This window comes from Myxocyprinus asiaticus, chromosome 6, assembly GCF_019703515.2.
Source record: "Myxocyprinus asiaticus isolate MX2 ecotype Aquarium Trade chromosome 6, UBuf_Myxa_2, whole genome shotgun sequence".
NCBI classification, from domain to species: Eukaryota; Metazoa; Chordata; class Actinopteri; order Cypriniformes; family Catostomidae; genus Myxocyprinus; species Myxocyprinus asiaticus.
Genome location: NC_059349.1, coordinates 49,648,964 through 49,663,926, shown reverse-complemented (window position 1 = coordinate 49,663,926; position 14,963 = coordinate 49,648,964). Strand labels below are relative to the sequence as shown.

The 14,963-nt window shown below is 35.9% G+C and overlaps 1 pseudogene; it reads left to right on the top strand.

Moving 5' to 3' along the window:
• The first annotated feature begins 773 nt into the window (after nt 1-773).
• LOC127442754 (maternal DNA replication licensing factor mcm6-like) lies at nt 774-13,068 on the top strand (annotated as a pseudogene).
• Nucleotides 13,069-14,963: the final 1,895 nt, after the last annotated feature.

Below are 14,963 nucleotides of genomic sequence, written 5' to 3'. Positions count from 1 at the left end.
ACACAGTCAAAAATACATTTTAACCTAATGTTGATTAAAATAAAAATCTCATGTACAACTTTAATGCCAGAAACATTGCTAATAATCACAGATTTTATTTATCTGCTTCATTCCTATTTCAGCTGTTGTTAAAAGGGAAAATCATAGAAATTAAGTATGTAGAATGGCAATAAATATATTAAAGGGTGGGCTGTAGCAACATGGAAGTTGGCTTTTATTGGTAAATTACGAAAGTTTGAAGTAATTCTCAACTTTTCACTGTCTTTGTAATTTGATGGCTATTGTATATTTATTTGTAATAAAATGTATTTTTATTATATATATATATATATAATAAAAATACAAATATATATAATTTTTTTTTTTATATGTGTGTGTTTGTGTGTGCGCGCGTGCTGAAGTAACTTGAAAGCAACACAAAGCTGGAGCAGTCCCATGATATCTGTTACTTTACTCAGCGCTGATTAGAACGGGCCAATCACAGTCGTTTGTGTTTACTGAATAGGATTTATATATATATATATATATATATATATATATGTATATGTATATATATGTATATGTATATATATGTAGTAGAAATTGCCCTTTAAGATATACATTAATATTTCAGTTACTAATCTTTGTAAACAACTGATGTAAAATATTATTCTTTTTAATACACAAACGTCTCCAATAAGACAAAAACCCGTCCTGATTTGGGCCGTCAAGCGCCCCAGAGATCTGCTACTACCACTCTTAAGAAACAGTCGTGATGCCACTCAATGGAAATAATGCGTCTTCAAAACAACCGGTGTGTGAGTGAGAGAGAGAGAGAGAGAGAGAGAGAGAGCCTGGAACTGATGAGCTCTATAAAAATGTGAAGTTATTTCTGGATTTTTTGGAGGAGTGAGTGCCGTTTGCTGCAATATTGTTTATATTAGAGGCTAAACGAACTTCTCTTCTAAAGTATGTCTGTGAACAACTAGGTTTCAGGATAAAAACCGTGATGTTTTATATCTGGCTGACGCCCAAGAGCTGATCAGACCAGAGAGGAACACACTGTCTGTGAGCTTCAGAAACATCGAGCATTTCAACCAACAGCTGGCCACCACCATTCAAGAGGAATATTACAGGTGAGCAGAACAGGTGTTTTTCTACAACCCCTGGCAAAAAGTATGGAATCACCACACTTAGAGGTTGTTCACCCAGCTTTTTTACTAACTAGCAAAAAAAAAAAAAAAAAAAGCATTCACAGATATGACAAAACAATTTTTGTTTAATAGCTGAACATTGTGGCTTCGTGAAACATCCCTCAAACAAATTAAATTACATTATTTTAATGAATGGCATATTTTTTTCCAGATCAGATAGAGGAAAAAATTATGGAATCATAAAAATAAAAAAAAAATCCCAATTAGCACTTTGTTGCTCCTCCTTTGGCTTTTATGACAGCCTGAATTATTTGAGGCATGGACTTCACCAATGAAAAACAATATTCTCCATCAAGATGGTTCCAACTTTCTCGATTAGCGGTGGACAGATCAGCTTTGCAGGATGGAGGCTCGTCATGGACCAATTGTTTCAATTTCCACCATAAATCTTCAATCGGATTGAGATCCGGACTGTTTGTTGGCCATGTCATTGAGTTGATATGCCTTTCCTGAAGAAAAGCTTTAACACTCTTTGCTCTGTGGCAAGATGCATTATCATCCTGAAAAATGACTTCATCACCAAACCTATTTTCTATCGATGGAATGATAAAAGTGTCCAAAATTTCCATTGCATTGACTGTTGAGGTAATGATTGCCATCTCCCCTGGTCCTTTACCTGACATGCAACCCCATATCATAAATGATTGGGGAAATTTGATTGTTTTCTTCAGGCAGTCATCTTTATATGTTTCATTAGGACGGCACCAGACAAAAGTTCCAGCATCATCGCCTTGTCCAATGCAGATTTGTGATTCATCACTGAATATCACTTTAATACAATCATTACATTATTTTAATTAATGGCATATTTTTTTCCAGATCAAGTAGAGGAAAAGATTATGGAATCACTCAATGTTGAGGAAAAAATTATGGAATCACCATGTAATTTGCATTTCTAAAACAAATACTGGCACAAGTCTAAAAATGCAAATTAGTCAGCAGTTAAAAGAGAGTGCTTACAGACCTTAATGAGCTGTTGGACTTGGCTAATTGAAAGGAAACATGGCCCAACAAGAGAGTTGTCAATTGAAACAATGGAAAGGATTATAAAACTCCTTCAAGAAGGAAATCCAACACAGCTGTGTCTAAAATTTGGTGCAAGTATAAACAAAATGGGAAGGTTATAAAAGGAAAACATGTGGGTAGACCAAGGAAGACTCAAAGCAATATGCCTTGAAAATAGAAAATGCACAACAAAACAAATGGGTGGAAACAGGAGTCAATGTTTGTGATTGAATTGTAAGAAATTGGCTGAATGAAATGGGATTTACATATAGAAAAGCCAAACAAAAACCAGCACTAACACCTAACCAGAAGAAAACAAGTCATTTATGATATGGGGTTGCATGTCAGGTAAATGACCAGGGGAGATGGCAATCATTACCTCAACATTCAATGTAAAGGTGTACATTGAAATTTTGGACACTTTTATCATTCCATCGATAGAAAATAGGTTTGGTGATGAAGTCATTTTTCAGGATGATAATGCATCTTGCCACAGAGCAAAGAGTGTTAAAGCTTTTCTTCAGGAAAGGCATATCAACTCAATGACATGGCCAACAAACAGTCCGGATCTCAATCCAATTGAAGATTTATGGTGGAAATTGAAAAAACTGGTCCATGACGAGCCTCCATCCTGCAAAGCGGATCTGTCCACCGCTAATCGAGAAAGTTGGAACCATCTTGATGGAGAATATTGTTTTTCATTGGTGAAGTCCATGCCTCAAATAATTCAGGCTGTCATATAAGCCAAAGGAGGAGCAACAAAGTGCTAATTGGGATTTTTTTTTTTATTTTTTTTTTTTTTATTCCATAATTTTTTCCTCTATCTGATCTGGAAAAAATATGCAATTAATTAAAATAATGTAATTTAATTTGTTTGAGGGATGTTTCACGAAACCACAATGTTCAGCTATTAAACAAAAAATTTTTGTCATATCTGTGTTTTTTTTTTTTTGTTTGTTTTTTGCTAGGAAGTAAAAAAGCTGGGTGAACATCCTCTAAGTGTGGTGATTCTATAATTTTGCAAGGGGTTGAATAAAGTAAAAAATATAAAATCACTTTTCTCTGTTTATTTCTTTATTATACATGTTTATACAGTTATTATATAATTATTATTTTACATGTTATGTAATTATCTGAGTTACCGTAGCCTTTCTGTCAGCTCGAACCAGTCTGGCCATTGTCCTCTGACCTCTGTCATTAACAAGCCATTTTCACCAACAGAACTGCCGCTCACTGGATGTTTTTTGTTTTTCGCACCATTCTCTTTATACTCTCAAGACTGTTATGTGTGAAAATCCCAGGAGATCAGCAGTTACAGAAATACTCAAACCAGCCCATCTGGCACCAACAATCATGCCACAGTCCAAATCACTGAGATCACATTTGTAATTTGTAAACAGTACCAGGTTAAATTTCAGAAGTAATCTACCCAAAGTGAAAGTAATTTGTTTGATTTTTGCATCTTTTTCTCTGTTTTAGTTTGGAGGGAAAGAGCTTCGTCAGGAGGATCTGACCGCCGAGTGTGTGAAGAACCAGATGCAGGAATGGGAGAAAGTGTTTGAAATGAGCCAAGACAAAAATCTCTATCACAACATCTGCACCAGTCTCTTCCCCATCATTCATGGTACTCGGTGAACATTTCTCAATGAGCATACCTATTCACTGATTATTGCATTCATTTTAGTGTTCGATCGATATTGGTTTTTCAATGGCCGATACTGATATAATACTTATATACTGTATATTAGGGCTATCATTCGATTATATGTTTAAATCAAATTTATTACATGATGTGCCGATTAATTAATTAATTGCATATAAATATTTACTGAGGCCCCCAAATAAAGATAATTTAGTATGTATGTAATAATTAAAATAATTATAAATATAAAATAATAATATAGCTGCAAGCAGCAATTACATTTAGATTGAATAAAGAATTCCAGTGATGATTTTAAGCTGAGTGGTGAAAAGACATTTTATTATTTGTTTTATTACTTATAGTGGTAAACAAATGCTCATAACGTTTGACCAAAAGGTGGCACTGTCACCAAATTTATATGGTATTGTAAGGGCTTTGTCACAGTGCAACATATGAAGTTTCATTTCAATACACCAAAGCGTTCAAGAGATACAGCCTCACATCTTTATTGGCATCATGCCATTAAATTTGTTGACGCGTTACACAAGAACGGTTTGGTCTATCAAAAAGCTTTTCATTTCATAGCTTTTCATGAGTGTCTCTTAATGATCCATGCAAAATGTCATGCATTCTAGAAGTTGGAAAAAGTAGGTTTTCAATAAAATTCAAAATGGCGGACAGGAAGTATGGCCAACCATGGCATATTTTGTTTCAGTTTACTCGGCATGACCCAAGGAAACTAACGACACAAGTCTCATGACAAAATGCCAAATTATTCAGATGTTATATACATTTCTTTGTATCTTTTGACCACTTGGTCGCGCTTTCCCCAAACTTTTCGAGTACCTTCATGACATGTCCCCATTGACACATACCAAATTTCATAATGACAGCAAAACACAGCAATTTAAGAAACTCAAAATGGCCGACGCCCAAAATGGTTGACATAGGACAATTGGGTATCATTCGACTCGTTATGCCCCAAGGAATCTAAAGAGAACAGCCTCATGATTTTAGGCCAAACTATTCAGAGTTTATAAGCAGAAATAGCCATTTTTCATATTTCATGACCACTAGGTGGTGCTTTGGTGAAACTGTGCAGGTACACTCAGGTCATGCTTGTGATGACATAAACCAATTTCCTTGTCAATACGCTTAAGTGGTGCTTAAGATACAGCCTCACATCCATTTTGGCACACTCAAGGTCGAATTCGTTGATGCAGTATATGAGAACAGTTTGGTCTATCATCATGAATTCCATAACTTTTTGTCATGAGTGTCTCTTAATGATCCATGCGAAATTTTGAGCAAATCAGACATACATAAAAGTTATTTTTTCTAAAAATTAAAAATGGTGGACAGGATGTATAGCCAACCATGGCATATTTTGTATCAACATGCTCGCCATGACCCAAGGAAGCTAACGACACAAGTCTCATGACAATAGCCCAAACTATTCAGAAGTTATATGCATTTCTTTGTATCTTTTGTCCACTTGGTCATGCTTTCCCCAAACTTTGAGTACCTTCAGGACTTGGCCCCATTGACACATACCAAATTTCATAATGACAGTGAAACACAGCAATTTAAGAAACTCAAAATGGCCAACGCCCAGTATGCACGACATAGGACAATTGGGTATCATTCGACTCGTTATGCCCCAAGGAATCAAAGAGACCAGAGTCATGATTTTAGGCCAAACTTTTCAGAGGTTATAAGCAAAAATAGCCATTTTTCTTGACCACTAGGTGGCGCTGTGTTGAAACTGTGCAGGTACCCTCAGGTCATGCTTGTGATGACATACACCAAGCTTTGTGTCAATACGATTAAGCGTTCCCTAAGATACAGCCTCATGTCCATTCTGGCACTCTCATGGTCGAATTCGTTAAAGCAGTATAGAGAAAAAGAGAACGGTTTGGTCTAACATCATGAATTCCATACCTTTGTGTCATGAGTGTCTCTAGATGATTCATGCAAAAAAATTTGCTAATTGGCCATACGTTCTATGATTTTAAAAAAGTAGGTTTTTCAAACAATTCAAAATGGCGGAAAATGAAACCACAAACGCACACAAACCATAAACGTCTGTCAGAAGATTTTTTAAAAACTGACACAAAGGAGAGCTAACACTTCTGTTAATCAGCGAAGCAAGCGCACCTATCGGCTGATGTTGATAATCCCAGAATGGAAATATATTGACATACTGATCTTGCTGCTACATCAGTCTACCATTATTCCATATTTTCATTTGATGTAATTAAGCAAGCAGTTGAGCGGTTGTTAATCATTTCCTGTGATGTTTTTTTAAGGTAATGATTAAATTAAACATGGAATTCTGCTCATGTAATTTGGTGGTGTTGCCAAGACAACCATGGAGGGGATGTCTTTGCGTGGAGATATCAACGTGTGCATAGTTGGAGACCCGAGCACATCTAAGAGCCAGTTCCTCAAGTAAATAGAATGTGTGAAATCACTTTATTGACAGGATATAATGAAGATCATCAAGTGTCTGATTTGTGGATTTTGTTGTTTCTTTTAGGTATGTGGAGGATTTGGCCCCGAGAGTGCTGCCGGTCTGACTGCTGCTGTTATCAAAGACGAGGAGTTGAATGAGTTTGTCATTGAAGCCCTCATGTTGGCTGATAATATACATTTGCAATTTCATGATGAATGAGTTTTAGCAACTAAGGACACCTGACCTCTGTAGATTCTACAATATTTTTTAAAGATTACATTTATTGCTTTGCACTTTTCCTGAAAATGTTTCTCTGGCAGTATATTACTTTTTTCATTTTCTTCTTTTTTTGACTTGTTTTTTATTATATTTAATTTGCTCCCTCTGTAGTGGGTTTGTTGTATAGATGAGTTTGATAAAATGGACCTGAATGACCAGGTGGTCATCCATGAAGCAGTGGAACAACAGACCATCTCTATCACAAAGGCTAGTGTCAAGTTGAGTGTCCATCTGATGGACGCATCTCTAGTTTCTATTTTGGAGAAAACATTCTCCATTTAATTAGTATAATTCAAACCTGTGTGTGTGTGTGTGTGTGTGTGTGTGTGTGTTCAGGTTTGGCTATACTTATGAAGGGCAAATTTGTAAAAATGCTCTCACAAATGTAAAGAAACATGTCAAAAAACTATTTGTGACTACTTTTGATGTGGTCCTTGCTATTTAATGCTCATAAATCAGCCAAATCATGTTTTGTTTCAAATCTAATAATGTCAACTGGTTTCTTGATGGTTAAGTTTAGAGGTAGGGTGTAGTAAATATCACTATCCTAGTATGAAAGCCATTGTGTTTATGAGAGGTCCTCGCTAATGTCTTCTAAGGGGTGTTTGTTTCTTTTTAGGCCACTCTGAATGCTCGTACCTCCATCCTGGCTGCTGCCAACCCCATAGATGGCAGATATAACCGTGCCAAATCTCTGAAACAGAATGTCAATATGTCTGCTCCTATCATGTCCAGATTTGACCTTTTCTTCATACTAGTGGATGAATGCAATGAGGTCATACATTTAATAAATGATAGAGTACAACAAAAACTACAAATGTGTTGTTAAAAAAAAAAACAAAAAAAAAAACATATATATATATATATTTTTTTTTTTTTTCCTATTTGGTGACTGCCTAGCCATTGCCAGATTGATTGTAGATCTTCATGCCAGAAATGTCGAGTCAGTAGAAAGAGTTTAATGTACTGATGAAATTCAGAGATATATGCTGTTCGCCCTTCAGATCCAGCCGAAGGCAAGGCACCGTCTAACACAGTTTGATGTTGCTAGAGACCCCTCAGATTTTCTTTTGCCTTTGTTTTTAATTCCAGGGTACCTTACAAGAGGCACAAACATTATTTCTGTGACTCTAAAGGTAATGAATGGAATTGTAAAAATGACAGTTTACAAAAAGATTTTTCCCATACATGAAAAACTAGCAGATTCCCTGCTACTCACCTTCAAGCCCCACCACCAGCTCGCAGCATTGGATTGAGCCAGAATTTGGACAAATAGAGCAGTGTTTTAAAAGTGCCAGTGTTTACACTTTTCAGGGAAATCGACCTACAAATGGCTTACTTATAGTTGACACTATAGCTGCACATTAAACAGGCACAGGAAAAACTTATTTTGAAGTGTAGGTTTACCGATATATCGGTTTTACCGATTAATCGGTGCCGATAGTTTGCTTTTTTCAAATATTCAGGTATTGGCAAAAATCGACGGCAATAGTTGCCAATAGTTTTTCTTTTTTTCTTTTTTTTTTTCTTAATTTGGTTAATATTTACATATAGAGCATTGCAGCTAAGCCAAGACTCTATCACCATCACTGATTATTAATGAAAAATGTTATAAAAACACACATGACTACTGACCAGCGATTGCTGATGATCTACTGTTAAAGGGATAGTTCACCCAAAAATACAATTTCTCTCATTCACCCTCATGCTATCCCAGATGCCATGCCATTTCTTCCTTCTGCATAACACATATTAAGATTTTTAGAAGAATATTTCAGCTCTGTTGGTCCTTACAATGCAAGTGAATGGTGACCAGAACTTTGTAGCTCAAAATCACATAAAGGCAGCATAAAAGTAATCCATATGACTCCAGTGTTTAAATCCATATCTTCTATCCATATCTAAGCGATGTGATCGGTGTGGGTGAGAAACAGAACAATATTTAATATTTATTTTGTACTCTAAATCTCCACTTTCAGATGTAAAAGTTAAACTAAACAGGCACCACTTGTGACTTTCAGACGTAAAAGTGACAGTGGAGATTTAGAGTAAAAAAAGGACTTAAATATTGATCTGTTTCTCACCCATACTTATCATATTGCTTCTGAAGATACAGATTTAACCACTGAAGTCATATGGTTTCCTTTATGTGATTTTTGGAGCTACAGATTTCTGGTCACCATTCACTTGAATTGTATGAACCAACAGAGCTGAAATATTCTTCTAAAAATCTTTGTGTTCAACAGAAGAAAGAAAATCATACACATCTGGGATGGCATGAGGGTGAGTAAATGATAAGAGAATTTTTGGGTGAACTATCCCTTTAATTACTGCTCAAACAGTATTTATTAGCCCATATAATATTTACATTACAGTGATTCTATTGTAATGCATTGTAGGTGTGAGGGTGCATGTTTTGTTTCCCTTGTGTGTTTTGTGTGAGATGGAAGCACATACATTTCAAAATAAGAGTCCCTGGTGTATCGCATGCTTGTTTAAAATTAAAAGTCTCGTTTAGCACCAAATCTTAATTTTCAGAAGAATCAGAATTGGAATGAGCTTTATTACCAAGTATGCTTCCACATACAAGGAATTTGTCTTGGTGACGGAAGCTTCATGTGCACAAACAATACAACAACAAGATAGAGATAATAAAAAAATAGAGTAAAAATAAAAAGCGAATAGAAATGTATAGAAATACACAAGACAATGTCAATGTGGGTCTCCCACTTCAGGTCCTGTGAGATGGCAGTGCCCAGGAACCTTAATGACTCAACTGCTGCCACAGTGCTGCTCAGAATGGTGAGGGGGTCAGTGTTGGGGTGTTCCTCCTAAAGTCCACAGTCATCTCCACTGTTTTAAGCATGTTCAGCTCCAAGTTATGACTGCACCAGTGAGCCAGCTGGTCAACCTCCCTTCTGTATGCAGACTCATCATCATCTTGCTTGAGGCCGATGACAGTGGTGTCGTCTGCAAACTTTAGGAGCTTGACAGGAGCTGGTTATTATTGAGATTTTGGTTGCACAACAAACACGCATCTGGGATTTTACTCATTTTGGACTCTTGTGGTCTCCATGTCTGTGCTCCTCACACAGTAAGGAAAGACTAACATTTTTACAATCAATAAATGTATTTAAAAACTATTGGCCTATCTAATTCACCTAAAAATTAACATTTTGTAATCATTTACTCACCATTCAGTCACCATTCACTTTCATTGCATCTTTTTTCCATACAGTGAAAGTGAGTGGTGACTGAGGCTAACATTCTGCCAAACACCTCCTTTTGTCTTCCACAGAATACAGGAAGACATAAAGGTTTGAGCAAGTGAATTATGACTGAATTTTATATTTGGATGAGCTTTCGCTTTAACATGACACAATTCATTTGCATTTATTTATGTGCAGACACTGACAAAACAACTTACAAAAAAATAATAATAGCTGAAACGATTAATCCAGAGAGGAACACAATACATTATTTCCCATAATAGGACAATGCCACAGCAGTGCTAGCACTTCACTTTTAATCTTAAAATGTTTAATTATGAATAATATTACATGACGATCCAACCGATATCCTGCGTTTTTAGATAACTCCAGATGCTCAGGAATTTGTGATGTATTAGTACAAGCGACTGTGGCAGAGAGATGGCGGAGGAACCACCAAATCTGCCTGGAGAATCACAGTGAGGAAGCTGGAAAGCATGCTGCATCTGTCTGAGGCCATGGCCAGACTCGACTGCTCAAACGATGTCACAACACTGTTCTCATACACTCATTCTACATATACAGTTGTGCATTAGCTGTTCAAGAAGTGTTTGAAACATGTCAGTTCTCCTCTTCCCTGAAAAAGTTTCAGCCTAAACATGTGAAAGTGCCATTTAGACTCGAATAAATTCATCATTCGTGTTGACTCACCCGACATCAATTTTGACCAAGAACAGGAGGATAACAATGTTAATGGTGAGAGACTGACAGTTTTTCATAGTTCACATTTGGCTGGACAATCACAAAACTCTAAAGCCATTTTTCTCACTTTTAGTTTCATCATCATTATTGCTTTTTGGCTTTGGAGGACGGTGTTCTAAACTATTCTAAAAGTCTTTCTGAAATGTGCCTGTGAATGAAATGGCTGATTTCAGTCTTGTCACAGATCAGAATGAGTTATTTGGTAAAGGTGAAGAAGAGAAGCCGGCTGTGGCCAAACCAGCGCTCAGATTGTCATTCGAGGAGTACAAGAGAATCTCCAACCTAATGGTGCTGCAAATGCAGAAGATGGAACAGTGTGAGTTTATGAAGTCTACGCCACTGCAAGCATATTTAAGCAAGAGTTCGCCCTCATGTTGCTCGACAACTGTTATTGGTCCGCCTGCTCTTTTCCATACAACCAAATTTATCAGTGACGGTCTGAAACACACTCATTTCTTAAATTGTGCATCCTCGTTTTCTCGCTCCTCCATCCTCGAGCCCATGAAACCGATCAAAGTCCGACATGTAGGATGTTTCAGTTCTCTAAATGAGGAAGCTTACCAAGGACGCTTGAGCGAGGAAGCACAGGAGCATCCTGTGTGGGAAACGTTCTGGTCATAGCACATGATGCACCCATACATTTTCCTCCCCCTTCACATCTGACACAATGGTTTGAATAAACCATAATTGTCACACATTTTAATGGCGAATCTTGAATTTTTAGATTTAACTGTGAAAATATAAATTAATCAAGTTTCAACAACATAACGGCAAGTGCTGCTGCTGCACAGAGACGGTGTTTTTAAGTGAAGTGTGAGTGAGCAGGACATTAATAAATCTTGCTTTGATTCCTCTGTCCTGATTTACTTTCCTTGCGTCCTTTCTTCATTACTAAGAGCAGTGGCGGTTCTAGCTTGTATGGCACCTTGGGACGAACCCCCTCTCCAGCACAACTCCCCCAACAAAAATGTTTGCGTCGGGGGTGGTGCTGAAGGGGGGGTCTGTGTCGCCTCCGGTGGCTGCCCATGTCGCCCATGCCTAAATCAAAGAGGGAGAAGTTAGGAAGCACAATTTCAGAAATGACAAGCACCCTAGTTGTTGTTCATTGAAAATCTTCTGGTGCAAATAATGGCTTAAAGTTTGGTTTGTTCCTCACACAAAGTTTTTGTATAACCTATAACTGTTGTCTCTATATTTACACAATATCACTATAACTGCCCTGGGGGCCTTTTACCCCAAATGTGGGGGCCTTTTACTCTCCACTTTAAATGTTATTTTTTTATGGATTTTAATCAAATCCACCTACTGTTATTTCGTTTCACACAAATTATGTTGCTCTATCAATGTTCAGTAAAATGAAATGTATTTATCTTTCAGTCTTGATGCACTTTGTGACCAGAAAAACAGCCAATTTTCCTTAAGGTGTGTCTTTAGCCCTATTGTATCCTACTTTTTATCCTTCAAAGTCCTCTTTTGTTTATAGTAAAAAGAGGGGGGGAAAATGAAATTGAAAAGGAGATGGAGATAATAATTTAATGTTTCAACTAAGAGGAAAAACTCAGTTTTAGTTTTGAATGAACTATCTCTTTAAATCGTCTTTTTCTTTTTTTTTCTTTTTCTTTTTTTTATCTGAATGATCTTAAAGGAATATTCTGGGTTCAATACAAGTTAAGCTCAGTCGACAGCATTTGTGTCATAATGCTGATTACCACAAAAAATATTTTCGACTGATCCCTCATTCTTTAAAAATAAAAGAAGCAAAAATCAGTAAGGCACTTACAATGGAAGTGAATGGGGCCTGTCCATAAAATTGCTTACAGAGGTTAGCAGCATTGTGTCGTCATGGGAAAAAAAAGTTAAGTTACACTGACAGTAAACCATTTTATCTCACTAAAGTCATGTCAACACATGTAATGTTTACATCTTGTGACTATACATTTGACACAATTTACTGGTAATAAAGTTTATGAACTTGTAAGTGCCTAACTGTAACCATGATTTTTACCTTTTTTTTATAATTAAACAAGGGAAGAGTTAAATATATATTGTGTTAATCAACATTATGCCACAAATGCTCTTGATTTAGCCTAACTTGCATTGTACCTAGAACATTTCTTGAATTAAGTTTTGTGTTATAGTGGACAAGTTGTCGTCTCTAAAGAAGAGTGAACTGATTAACTGGTACCTGTAGGAGATAGAGAGTGAGATCAAGACAGAGGCTGAATTCATCACGAAGAAGAATCTAATTGAGAGAGTGCTGCACATACCTATCCATTACATTAGTAATAATTTATCACCCAGCTTTAGGATTACGCTCTTATTAAACACATTGACTGCTTGACCTGAATTGGTAGTAGTCCTACGTGAACATAAAATGCCCCTTTATCTTTTCCATTGCAGGATCATACCATCATAGAGCTGGCTAAAACAGGGCTGGAGAAGATCAGTGAGGATGGAGACGAGCCTGTGATGGAGGAAGATCTGGTTATAGTGGTGCATCCCAACTATATACTGGAAGATTAATCATGCTGTCTTCATCCTTGATTTTTATCTACGCCGGTTTGATGCTTCAATAATCTTAAATCATGTCAAACTTAATATGCATTATTTTTGAAGAAGTGAATCAGAAAAATTAATTAATTGATTCTTTGCACATATGTGCCATATTTATTGAACACCAGATGGCGCAATACTTCCTGAATACATAATATCTGATCTTACATTACACATACATTTTTATTTATTTATTTAACAAGCATATATAAACAATCAAATAAAAAAAATTAAGAGTAATAAAAAATGTGGGTGCATTAAAATTGCTGTTTTTGGCAACAATTTTGTCTAGCACTAGAATGAACAGGCATACAGATTAATTTAACCAATCTCTCATGGCTTTCTGAACTATTTGACCTTCATGTATGTGATAAGCAATGATGCATAATTCATCAGTATAGTAAAATATGCATTGTTTAACTTACATTTTGGGTAATTTCTTATTCCACAGCTCTGTCTCTTTAAAAAAATAATAATAATAATTATACAAAAAATAATGATAATCATTGTGTAGAAGATCATTACCTCTGGATCTGAAATGAATCCTGATTTAGAGGCTCTATTGCAACAAAATAAATGTTTTGTTGCTGTTAGAAAAGGCGTAAACCAGTTGCAAAGCTGACCGATTAAATGCTAGTTCTGCATGGCACAGTTTTAGGAAATATTGCATGTCACAGCAATGCCCCATAGTATGATACTTTAAAGGAATATTCTGGGTTCAATACATGTTAAGCTCAATCTACAGCTTTTGTGGCATAATGCTGATTACCACAAAAAAAAAAAAAAAAAAAAAAGATTTCGACTCGTCCGTCCTTTTCTTTAAAAAAGTCTGAGTTCCAGTGTGGCACTTACAGTGGAAGTGAATGGGGCCAATCTGTAAATACTAAAATACTCACTTTTTCAAAAGTATAGCCACAAGACATGCATAAAATGCATGTTCACATGATTTTAGTATGATAAAAATGCATACAAATTTTTCTGTATAAAGTTCTAGCCAATTTTACAACTTCATTGCCCTGACTATGTAATGTCAACAAACCTAAAATGACTGTAAAAATAATGATTTAAACAACTTTACAGCTCAAATAATACATGAGTTTTAACAGAAGAATTAATATAAGTGCTTTAATAAAATGATAAGCTTCAAATGTTTGCCTTTAAACCCTTCAAATATTGGCCCCATTCACTTCCATTGTAAGTGTCTCACTGGAACTGCGTTTTTTGCTTTTTTAAAGAAAAGGACAGATGAGTCGAAATAATTTTTTGTGGTAATCGCCCTTATGCCACAAAAGCTGTCGATTGAGCTTGAACTTGTATTGAACTCTGAATATTCTTTTAATACTATTCTGAAGAGCATTTTCTAATAATTTTCTAATGAAACTGCATGCAGTTATAATCTCATACATTGGCCCCACAAAGTATTTGGGCACTTAAATCACACTTAATCAATGAATTTCGTTGCATTAAATAACAACACACCAAGCCAAATGGAATTTATTTTAAAGAGATAAAGAGACAAAGTTTATGTTCAAAAACATGAAACGAAGTTTAAAATGCCTCAGAAAGTGATGTTAGTTCTGAGACAATATCTAGCATCATTTGTTTGCAGATGCCACCTGGACTGACATTTTGTTGTCTAATGCAATGACATTCATACAGTTTAAGTGTGACTTATATGTCTAAATATTTTGGGGTTTTTAAAAATGTCCACTCTAATAGGTTAATGAGAGACCACATGGAATATTTGGCCTTTTAAAAAAGTTATCTGGCACACTGCCTGGCTAGAATAAAAGTGATATAAAATGGTAAAACAATCGAAAATAAACTTGACCTTTTACATGCACGAAGTCTACAAATCTTAAAGC